Source organism: Aristolochia californica, unplaced genomic scaffold (assembly GCF_029961685.1).
Source record: "Aristolochia californica isolate CCGP_79_NKW_82.1479 unplaced genomic scaffold, dmAriCali1.0.hap1 SCAF_11, whole genome shotgun sequence".
In the NCBI taxonomy this organism is placed as follows: domain Eukaryota; kingdom Viridiplantae; phylum Streptophyta; class Magnoliopsida; order Piperales; family Aristolochiaceae; genus Aristolochia; species Aristolochia californica.
Genome location: NW_027181782.1, coordinates 11,594,396 through 11,604,997, shown reverse-complemented (window position 1 = coordinate 11,604,997; position 10,602 = coordinate 11,594,396).

Genomic DNA, 10,602 nt, shown 5'->3' with positions numbered 1-10,602 from the left:
CAGACATGGGTTATAGGAGACGGAGTAAGTGCAAGAAGGAAAAAAAAAGCAAAAACGAGGCTCAGATTTGCCATGAGGGACGAAGAGACTCTCAGTGCTCGCTGCTTTACGTGGGTTGGTGGAAATGAATTAAGAGGAGACATTCTTCTCGTAGCAGCTCTTTGGTATTTAAAATGTGGCTGGGCGGGTGATGTCAAGTGTTTTGTGTAAAGATTCTGATAATGAAAGCAATGAAAACTTGTGTGGTGTGGTTTTAAAGAAAACAATGACTGGAGATCATTTTAAAAGTCCCGATGTCGGTGCTCAAGATGGTATATGGATTCCCCTTTTCTCAAAGTTTGGGAGGATTTAACTACTTCCTAGCCATAGGAAGTGGAAAGCTTTGGAGAATTCTTTGATGACAGATGGAACTACTGTTCAACTTCTAACGTTTACTGTTTAGTTTCACCTTTGCTCTCCCTTTTCTACCAACTTTGTGATGGAGGTTCATCGTCTCTGGTCTTTAATGTCCGCCACAGCTCGTGAAAAATGAGGGGATTGAAGGTTTTACTTGTATAGCATCAGCTTCTGCACAGACTTACGAGTGATCAGTTAGCGTGACTCCATTAACATGTCACCTTTGCTCTCCCTTTCCTACCAACCTTGTGATGGAGGTTCATCGTCTCTTGTCTTTAATGCGCGCCACAGATCGTGAAAATTGAGGGGATTGAAGGTTTTAAGTACTTGTATAGCATCAGTTAGCCTGACTCCATTAACATGTTTCACTGATAAGAGTAGGAATGTTTTTATAGAGTTCCATTAAGCATCTTGTCTCAAGATAAATGGCTACTAATCTCCCGTGGTCATGGTTACTCTTCAACTTTTCACAAATAACCATGGTTACTAAACACATACAGATTCAATTCCCTTCAAGTCAACTTCCACAAAAGGTCTATGAATTTCCTAGCTAGACTAAACCTTGAGCTGACTGATCCCCTCAAATTCAATTAAAAATATTTTAACATTATAATTTCAACAAACTCCCTCTTGTTTCAAACCTCCAAATTTTAAATAAGAAAAAAAATGAACCAATGACCATGATCTCTAATATACCTTTAGGTCTGTTTGATCCCCTCAAATTCAATTAAAAATATTTTAACATTATAATTTCAACAAACTCCCTCTTGTTTCAAACCTCCAAATTTTAAATAAGAAAAAAATGAAACCATGACCATACTTTTAGGGTCTTTTTGGAACCCCATAGAAAAGAAAAGAAAATGATAATTTGACCATTATTATTCCTGAAAATAGTTAGTGAAAAGAAAATTTTGATCATTATCTCATTTTCACTAACTATTTTTTAGAACAATAATAGTCAAATTCTCATTTTTTTCTAGGGATTCCAACTAGACCCTTGGTAGTTAATCTGAGCCAACATAATATGCATTTTCAAGAGTCCACAATTGGGTGTCTGCTAATAGGGGTGACATTGAATCAAGTCGAGCCCAAACCAACTTATATTTGAGTCGTGTTTGATTTAAATATTTCGAACTCAAGCTCGAACCGAGCCTAGCCTCAAGCCTAAAATTGTAATTGAGCTCGAGCCCAATAATTTTAATCGAGCCCGAGCTCGAGCTCGAGTCGAATTTGAGCTCTAACCTACATTTTAAACTTTGCATAAAATACATATCAACGAAATTGTATATAAAATTATGCATATATTTTACATAAAATTGGGCATAACCTCTGAAATTATTCATAAAAACTGCATAATTATGCATAAATTTTATTCAATAATCAAACAAAAAAATATTACTGTGAAAAACAATGCTAGTTTTGTCCATTTGTACTCAATTATATTTGAGTCGGGCTTGCTTTAAATATTTCGAACTCAAGCTCGAGTCGAGCCTAGCCTCGAGCCTAAAATTGTAATCGAGCTCAAGCCCAATAATTTTAATCGAGTCCGAGCTTGAGCTCGAGCCGAATTTGAGCTCCAACCTACATTTAAAACTTTGCATAAAATACATGTCAACAAAATTGTATAAAAAATTATGCATATATTTTACATAAAATTGGGCATAACCTTTGAAATTATTCATAAAAGCTGCATAATTATGCCTAAATTTTATTCAATAATCAAACAAAAAAATATTCCTTTGAAAAACAATGCTAGTTATGTCCTTTTGTACTCAATTATATCGTTTTGATTCAAGGATTGGAAAACTAGATCATCGAGAAAGAGAAAAAGTTTAAGAAAAATGATTTTGGATGACTTAATCGCATGCCCATTTTTGTTTTTTCTTCGGAGCATGGATTCATACAACAACATTTGTGAAACACTTCCAATATGTTCTTCTGAAAAACTTGAGTGGAGTTAGCATTAAGAGTGTACCTCAAAAAATAAGAGGAGCTACAAATTGCAGCTGCATCCAGTATCATTCAGTTTCTTTACCAATTTGTACCTCAAACAAGTTTATAAAAATTTCCACCCTTCCAGAAAACAAGTGATAATGTTGAACCAAGTACCAAGGTGTAAGCATATTAACTCCACTGCCTGTACTAAACAAGTAAAAGCAAAGGCCATTTTTTTATATCTTTCAAGGAGTATGATAGATTTTTGAAATACCCTCCCTACTTAGGGGGAAATGAGAAAATATTTCCACTTAAAAAAACATTTATACGACATATTTAGGAACCATAACAAGGTTATGATAGTATTTATAATTAAATAAATTGCATGTGCATGCAGTTCAAACGTGTAGGATGGGGTGTCGAGAGGGGGGGAGGTGAAAAAAATAATTTTTCCTGTCAGGGGTGGTTCTGTGCGGTGCCAGCGATGGTGGTTGAGCAGAGCGAATGACTGCGGAGCGATGGCAACGAGGACATCGGGCGACAGAGATGGTGACAGTAAAAGCATCGAGGAGGGGTAAATCAGAGACGGAGACAGAGAAGAGGGAGATAAAGTTGTGGGAGGGGCTCAACGGTGATAAGGACCGTCGACAACAGAAGGGAGGAGGAAGAAATCGAAGAGGAAGAAAGTTGTTGAACGTCGTTTCCCTATTCCCCTTGATTACCGAGAAGCCGAGACGAAGACACCTCCTGCTTCCCGGGCCCTCGTTGAGTTAAAGAGCCAGCTCCCGAGCTTTCGAACCAAACCATGGGTCGATCGAACTCAACTCATTAACTTAAACTATCCTGATTTAGATCTCAAATTCGGTTCGAGATCCAGATAAACCAAATCGAACCAAGCTCGAGCCACTCGCGAACCGGCTCGGTTCAATGCCACCCCTACTTGCTAAGTTAAACAATCTACTATTCATATTACATTTACAACAAAGGGGTGATAGAGTAAGGTTATGCACCATTTTGTCTAAGGACACTTTGCCTTATTAGTTAGATTTATTTCGTGAAAATTTTTAAAAATCTAAAACATGAAATAATGAACATCAAATATATACTTCATGAGTTAGATACGAGGAGAAGTAAATTAATTGGCTTTTTAAAAATTGAAAATAATAAAAAGTAGTAAGGCATCAAATAAATAGTATATAACTTAACAATATTAAGATGAAATAATAACAATTTATTGTTAATTTTCAGGACTCTATGGATTTAGTTCATAGAAAAAAAGAGAGACACCCATTGGGAGAAAACAGGAGGAAGAATAAATTATGGACTTGATGTCCTAACCCTTCCCCTAAAGCTCAATTTATTGATTAATGATCCTAAAATTTTATAATAATTTTAACCTAATTACATTAATACCATCCCTATGAGATGTCTCTTTATTTACCATCCTGCCATCATTATATGGGCATGTGTGCCTTCTCCTTGGTCTATGGGCCTGAAGCCCATCTTTCACATCTCTTGGATGTGTGGCCCTTCCTTGGTCTTATGGGCTTGAGCCCATCGTCCACACACATGGACTTGTGGGCCTTCCTTGGTCATATGGGCCTTCCTTGGTCATGTGGGCTTGGGCTCATCTTCCAACACTCTTCCTCAAGCTGGGGGTGAGAGAACATCATGAACGCCTAGCTTGCTGCAAATTGTGTATAGGATTTTCTCGTATAAAATGGTAGTCCTCCATCTCTTCCAACACTCCCCCTCACGTTGGTGGTCTCTTCCGGAGGCCCATCTGGCATAAGATTAGTGAGAGTAAAATCACTCCAAGTTGTATGACATCGCTCCATACTCCAATCATAACTCATGCTGGATGTAGGGCACACTCCTATCTTTTGTAGGTAGTCGGTCTATACGCAGTGCTCAGAAGTGTAATAAAACTCCTCTATCAGCGTGTCCCTCAAAATAACCGATGTTGATAAAAATCAGCAATTGAGAAGTCCTTCAATAATAATGTCTCATCCAAATAGACACAATAGCAACAACTAAAATGGGCCTAAGCCCAATAACACGTACCAAATAATAAAAATCCTTGTAAAGGGACCCATGAAATAATCCGATGTGAGTTTATGCACCAAATAATATGCTCCCAAGGAAAAAGCTACCAATACTTCAAAATAATAATCTAGGAGGAGACAGAGTACTGAATTGATCCGAGTAAAATAGTAGACCAATATAGCCGAGTCGTGGACGAAATATGTATAGAACTTGGGACCCGAACACATATACTGAGGCAAAAAAAATTTGGCCGAGTCAAGTTGACCCGGACCCAAGTTGACTCAAACCGAGTTGAGCCGAGTTAACTCGGTAGAACATAGGGTGAGCCCGGGTCGGTAGTGTCACTGGGTTAACTCGACCCGGTTCAGGTTGGGTCAGAATAGACGTGGCCCGATGCTGGATCAAACCCTAAACCCTAAGTTAGGAAATTTTAATCAATCTGCTATTGTCTTCCTCACGGTGTTGAACGGCTCGGTAAATGAATTTCTTCTTCTCCCCTTCGCCAAAAGACAGTAATGGACTCGTTATGCTGGTTTGAATCAGCACCTCTCTTCTCGGCGGAAATAGAGTTCTTGTCAGAGGAAATAATCCACCGAGCAGAAACTAAAAATGGACTCACAGAGTCGTCTTCTCCAACAATGGCACTGGTGGTCTCCGAACAGTATGGGACATCAACGAGAGCTCACGGATGGCGCTCGTCGTCCTCCCAAAGTCGCAACCAAGTTGGTGATGAAGACGAGCCAAAAACTTTCTAAACAGAGATAAATCATGAGAGAGGCTTCCAAACAGAGGAAGATAAATCCAGCAGAGAGATCTTGAAGATAGATCGAAAACTTTCCAAACAGAAAATTTCCGAAATCTGATTATTTCTATGGCTTGCATGCTCTGTTCGGTATTGTTGTTTTCGAAAGATGCCAACGGGATACAAGCTGATCAGTACAACTAGATAAGCGTATAAGTTGTTGTATATTTATGAAGATAAATGGCATGGATAGCAATGCAGATGTGAGATAATTTTGCACTGATTGAGAGCAACCATTCAGCTAGGAAATTAGCAATGAGGGAAAATTACGGGAACTGCAACAGAGATACCAACTCAACACGTCTAGAAATAAACCATCTACAGAGACGCTTGATTGTCAATGAAATAAAAATCATGTGTTGGTTCGAATATAATCACAATCCAAAGTGTGATAGCAAAGACAATACCGACAGTAATGGAATGGCAAGATGAGCGGGCCTAAGGGAGAACGAAGACGACCAATAAAAAAAAAAAAATGAATTCCAGCGAAGTTCCAGAAACTATGAAAAAAGAACTATCAATGTGAGAAAGAAAAAAATGGGTTTTTGGAATCTTGAAAACCATACATGAGTCCTGAAAATGGAGAAAAAAAGAGCGACACCCATTGAGAGAAAACAAGAGGAAGAATAGGTTATGGACTTGATGTTTTAACCCTTTCCCTAAAGCTCAATTTATAAATTAATGTTCCTAAAATATTACAATAATGCTCCTAAACCTTTAACCTAATTACATTTATGCCATCTCTATAAGATGACTCTTTATTTACCATCATGCCATCATTATATGGGCTGGTGGGGCTTCTCCTTGGTCTATGGGCCTTGAGCCCATCTTCCACACACATGGACTTGTGGGCCTTCCTTGGTCGTGTGGGCTTGGGCCAATCTTCCAACATTTATATAAATATAAATTATTAAATAATAAAAAATAAAGAACAAAATGAACGCAATACGTAAATTTTATTTAAATAATAATTTATTATAAATAAAAATTAGTAAGAAATATATTAAAATTTAGTAATATCTAAATTGTATGATATATAAAAATATAAATAATTTTTTAAAATTATAAAACCTGTTTAAACAAATAATAAAAATACTTTTACGAAAAATTCATATAAAATGTTTGATATAAGCCAATGATTTGTACTATAGGCTTTTCTATTAGATGATGACAATAGGTACTAACTTTATGTTGACAATAGGTAATTCTTAAAAAGAAATAAATTTATCTTTTTTATTTGAGATAACATGGTCGCAAAACTATTTTGAAATTAATCTTTTTAATGTCAATTATTAGATTTATTATTTCACAACCTTACTTAAATTTTGAATCTATTTTCACGGTTAATAGCGGACTTTAGATTTATTATAGTCAAATAAATTTAAATAATAAAATAAAATGGATACATCATAATAAATGAAACAAATAAATATAATACCACAAATGAAGTTATATTTCAAGCAATTTAAAAGAAAGAAGAATAAATTAGAAATTAAAAATTTTAACTATGGAAATTAAAAATCAAACATTAAATGAAACAACTAACTATAAGACATCAAATGCAGTTGTGGTTCAAACACTCTAAAAGGTATAAAAATAACTAAAAATAGAGAATAAATAATTGTTTTTAAAGTAAAATAAATAAGAATTAGTAATGATATCTCTATTCCATGCTTCTAGCAAAGTTAATCTCTTCCGATAACTTATAAATCCAATGAAGTAAAGTTTTTTTCAATTGAAGTATGGTGCTTGTAAAAAAAGAAAAATTCAAAGATGTTAAACGAAAAATAACTCTCATATTGCTTTTGATGATAAGAAAAGTTAATTGATCTAACAACTTGAAAATCTAAGTATTTTAGATTCTTCAACTTTAAGAGTAAAGGAATTTCAAGGTTGAAAACTTCAAAACGATCAAGCCAAACTCAAGACATCAAGTACCAGAGAAGAACGTCTCTTGAAGAAGCACCCATAAGGAAGAACATAACGAAAAGACTAGATTTCAAGTGAAGTAGTCAAAATGTCAAAACTCAATCCCTTGTGTAAAAGAGTATTCTAAACTTCTTTTTTTTAGTACATTTTGAAATTGGAGCTTTAGGTTATAATTTTCACTTAGACATGTTTAGAATCATCATAAACATCACTTGAACATGGTAGACCACTTAATGAAAAACATTCTCATGCTTTAAAAGTCTATACTTTTGAATTAGCATTCGAATGATCGATTAGCCACTGGTAATGATAGCTCATCTAGAACTATGGTAACCAGAAATATAGAGCAAGATCAATCAACCATAGTTGATTGATTGATTGATCATTCATGACATGGCCATTTCATGCTATAACGCAAGATCGATCATTTCTGCCTAGGCAAAGAAATTTCTCATGCAATGATCGATCAATCAGTCAAAACCTTGCCAGTAGGGGACTTAAAAGAATGATTGATCATAGGAAAATGCACTGATAAATCATACTTGTAATGCACATCTAGAGGAATTTCGATTGATCAATCATCCACTGGTAATGACTGATCAACTTAACTTTTCTAGACCAACGGTAACATATTGATGGATTAGTCAATCAATCAAATAGTCATTGTCTAACAGAGAAGTAGCCTTTATAATTGATTGATCGATCAATCACTTTTCAACGACCGATCAATTAAAGTATAGATTTTGGCAAATGGGTAAATAACGGCTAGTTTGAGTTGGGGAAGCTATAAATACCCAACAAATCGTGAGTAGAGTACAAAATGAGCATTAATTGATAAATCCCCAAGCCTTTACTGTCTATCTTTAAAAAATTCTCTTGAAAGTGCTTTATAGTGAAAGAGAGATCTTCACACTTTGAAAAATATATTTTCTCTTTCAATCAATCCTTGCATTCATATAGTCCAAGCCCCTTGATCATTTCACATTGTGCTACAAAGGAGGAGGACGCTTGAATCTCTCAAGGAGAAGCATATATCTAAGTAAGGGTGTAACTTTTTACCTTTCATTTATTTGTATTTGTGAAAGGTTCATCTATAACCTATTTAATTTGGGTAGAAAGACATAGCTAAGTCTGGAATCTAGCAACAATCTCTTGGGGAGATTGGTTTTGTACAAAATAGTGTATTGAGCAACACATTTCCAAAGAGAATCAGAATCTCTTTTGTAATTCCAGCTATTAGATCTTTTGAATATAGTGTAAAATCTATTTGTCCATATGGTGTGTGCATATTATATTGCTTGTATGCATGAATTTTTAGTTTCAAACGCAATTCAATTTAATATTATTATGTCAAACCACACTCCTCTTGAGAAGTCACCTGGGCCAACATTAGTGCCCTTTTCAGGAAAAACAAGAAAAGATTTTTCAAGTAAAAATATGTTTATGTAGATTTGGATAATCAAGATTCATGTAATTAGGGATATTAGGGATCCTATCTTATCTCTTAAATGTAATTGAAATAGTATAATTAGGGGTGTTGGTTAAAGGATTCAATCAAGCTCTCCACTTCTCAACTCGTGAAGAATCTCTCTCTAGCCTAAACTCTTTTTCTCTCTTTTCTGTTCTCTTCTCTCTTTTTGAGCTCTCTCTCTCTCTCTTTCTCTCTTTGCTCTTTTCTTCTCCCTCTCTCATCTTGCTCATGGTTTCAATCATGGGGTCCTAAATTCAACATGGTATTAGAGCATCAAATTTAGGATCCCCATGTCAAAATATTGCTCTAAGAAGTTATGATCAAAGCTACTCATAGAAGGCTCTTTGTGAAGCAAGATTGAAGCTTGAAAGCTAAGTTTTTCATTCTTGCTATTATTACTTCATGCTCTTGGTTTTCAGATCTTTAGAAGATGGTTTAGAGATTATTTTATTTCTGTCTTCATATTATGAAATTATTGATATTTAGGCATCTCGGATTAGAAGAAGTTTAACAAGACAGTTTTGTCGGTTTGCAAGTTCTTGGCTGAAAATCTGTTTATGTTGAGATTTTCTGCATAAAAAGTTAAAATTTTGTGGGAAAAAGATTTTACTAATGAATAAAATTGTTCTTGACCCTATTAGGAGTGGTTTTTTATCCAATGGATTTCAAAAATCTAATTACATAGCTTCTATGATAAGCTTCTCCATTAATCGAGTTGTATGAAGAACTCTACTCGGTTTTTGTGATTTTTTGGAGATTTTTTGAGAGCCACGAGATGGCTGATTTTTCTTGGAAAATAAAGAATCAAATCAAGCATAAAATAATAAAGAAAGTGGCTGGTTGATGCCAATTCATTTGAGAAAAGATTGTTATTTTTTAAGATCTTACAATATCTTCTTGATTAGGCCTAATTTTGTTTTATTTTTTATCAATTATATCTTGCCTGATTCATGAGGAACTGAATATATACTGGTTTATCCCGAGCTAGATTCAAATGTATTTTTTTAATGATCTTTGAAAAATCTAATTCGGAATTGCTACCTTACCTTACTTGATCTCATGCTTATTGATCGATTTTTGCTATTCTCTACAAGGAAGACTAGAGAATTAATTATATAAATTTTTGGCCGGAAAGTTGACTAGCCTAAGAGGGTTCCCTCCTTGCTTAAAGACTTGAGAAGCTCGAGTTCTCCTCCCATCTACCCAAGCTAGCCTTGGTTGGTCTTGAATCTCCATGCAGCTTACTTAGGCTAATTCAAATTTGAGTATGTTATTACCCTTGAATTGCCTCTTATGGCTGAAGAATACATGGGTAATAAGAATGATATTTTCAAGATTACTACCATAGCTTTGCGAGGGATATCAAATTCTTGAGCTGGTTCACATCGGTTCGACGGTTCCTTATAACAAAGATCTACTTGGTCACCTCACCAAACTTGGGCCACCCATTGATGAAGACGATATTGCTTCTACTTAAGTGGTTAAAAAATGACACTTCGGTAATTAGTTGGCTCATCAACACCATCTAAAAACTTGTCTCCGACAATGTTATTCATCTTGACATCGCCAAACAAATTTGGGAGATATGTGCTAAGTTGTACTCTAGCTCCAATAACTTACACAGGCCATATGATATTCTCCAAATAATGTTCAACACTAAACAAAGAGAAAATATCTATGAATATTTGGCTTGTTTTAGAGGCCTTCTTAAAGAATGAAAGCTAGCTCAGCCTAGCTCCACCGATGTCTCTGTCCGAGACAAGCAGAAGGAAGCCTTAGCCATTGCCATTTGCCTAGCAAACATTAAGCCATATCTTGAAGTTGCTAAAAGTCAACTCTTTATCGCCTATGCTATTCTCACCTATGATGATGTATGTGCCACATTACTCCACATTCCAAACTCTTCTTCTCTTTCTCCTACTGAAGTATCATCTGCTATGTACTTCGGGCATAGGGGAACATCAACCGGCAACGGTCGAGGCTGTAGAAGAAATTATAGAGGAGGACAACGAAGAGGTAAAAG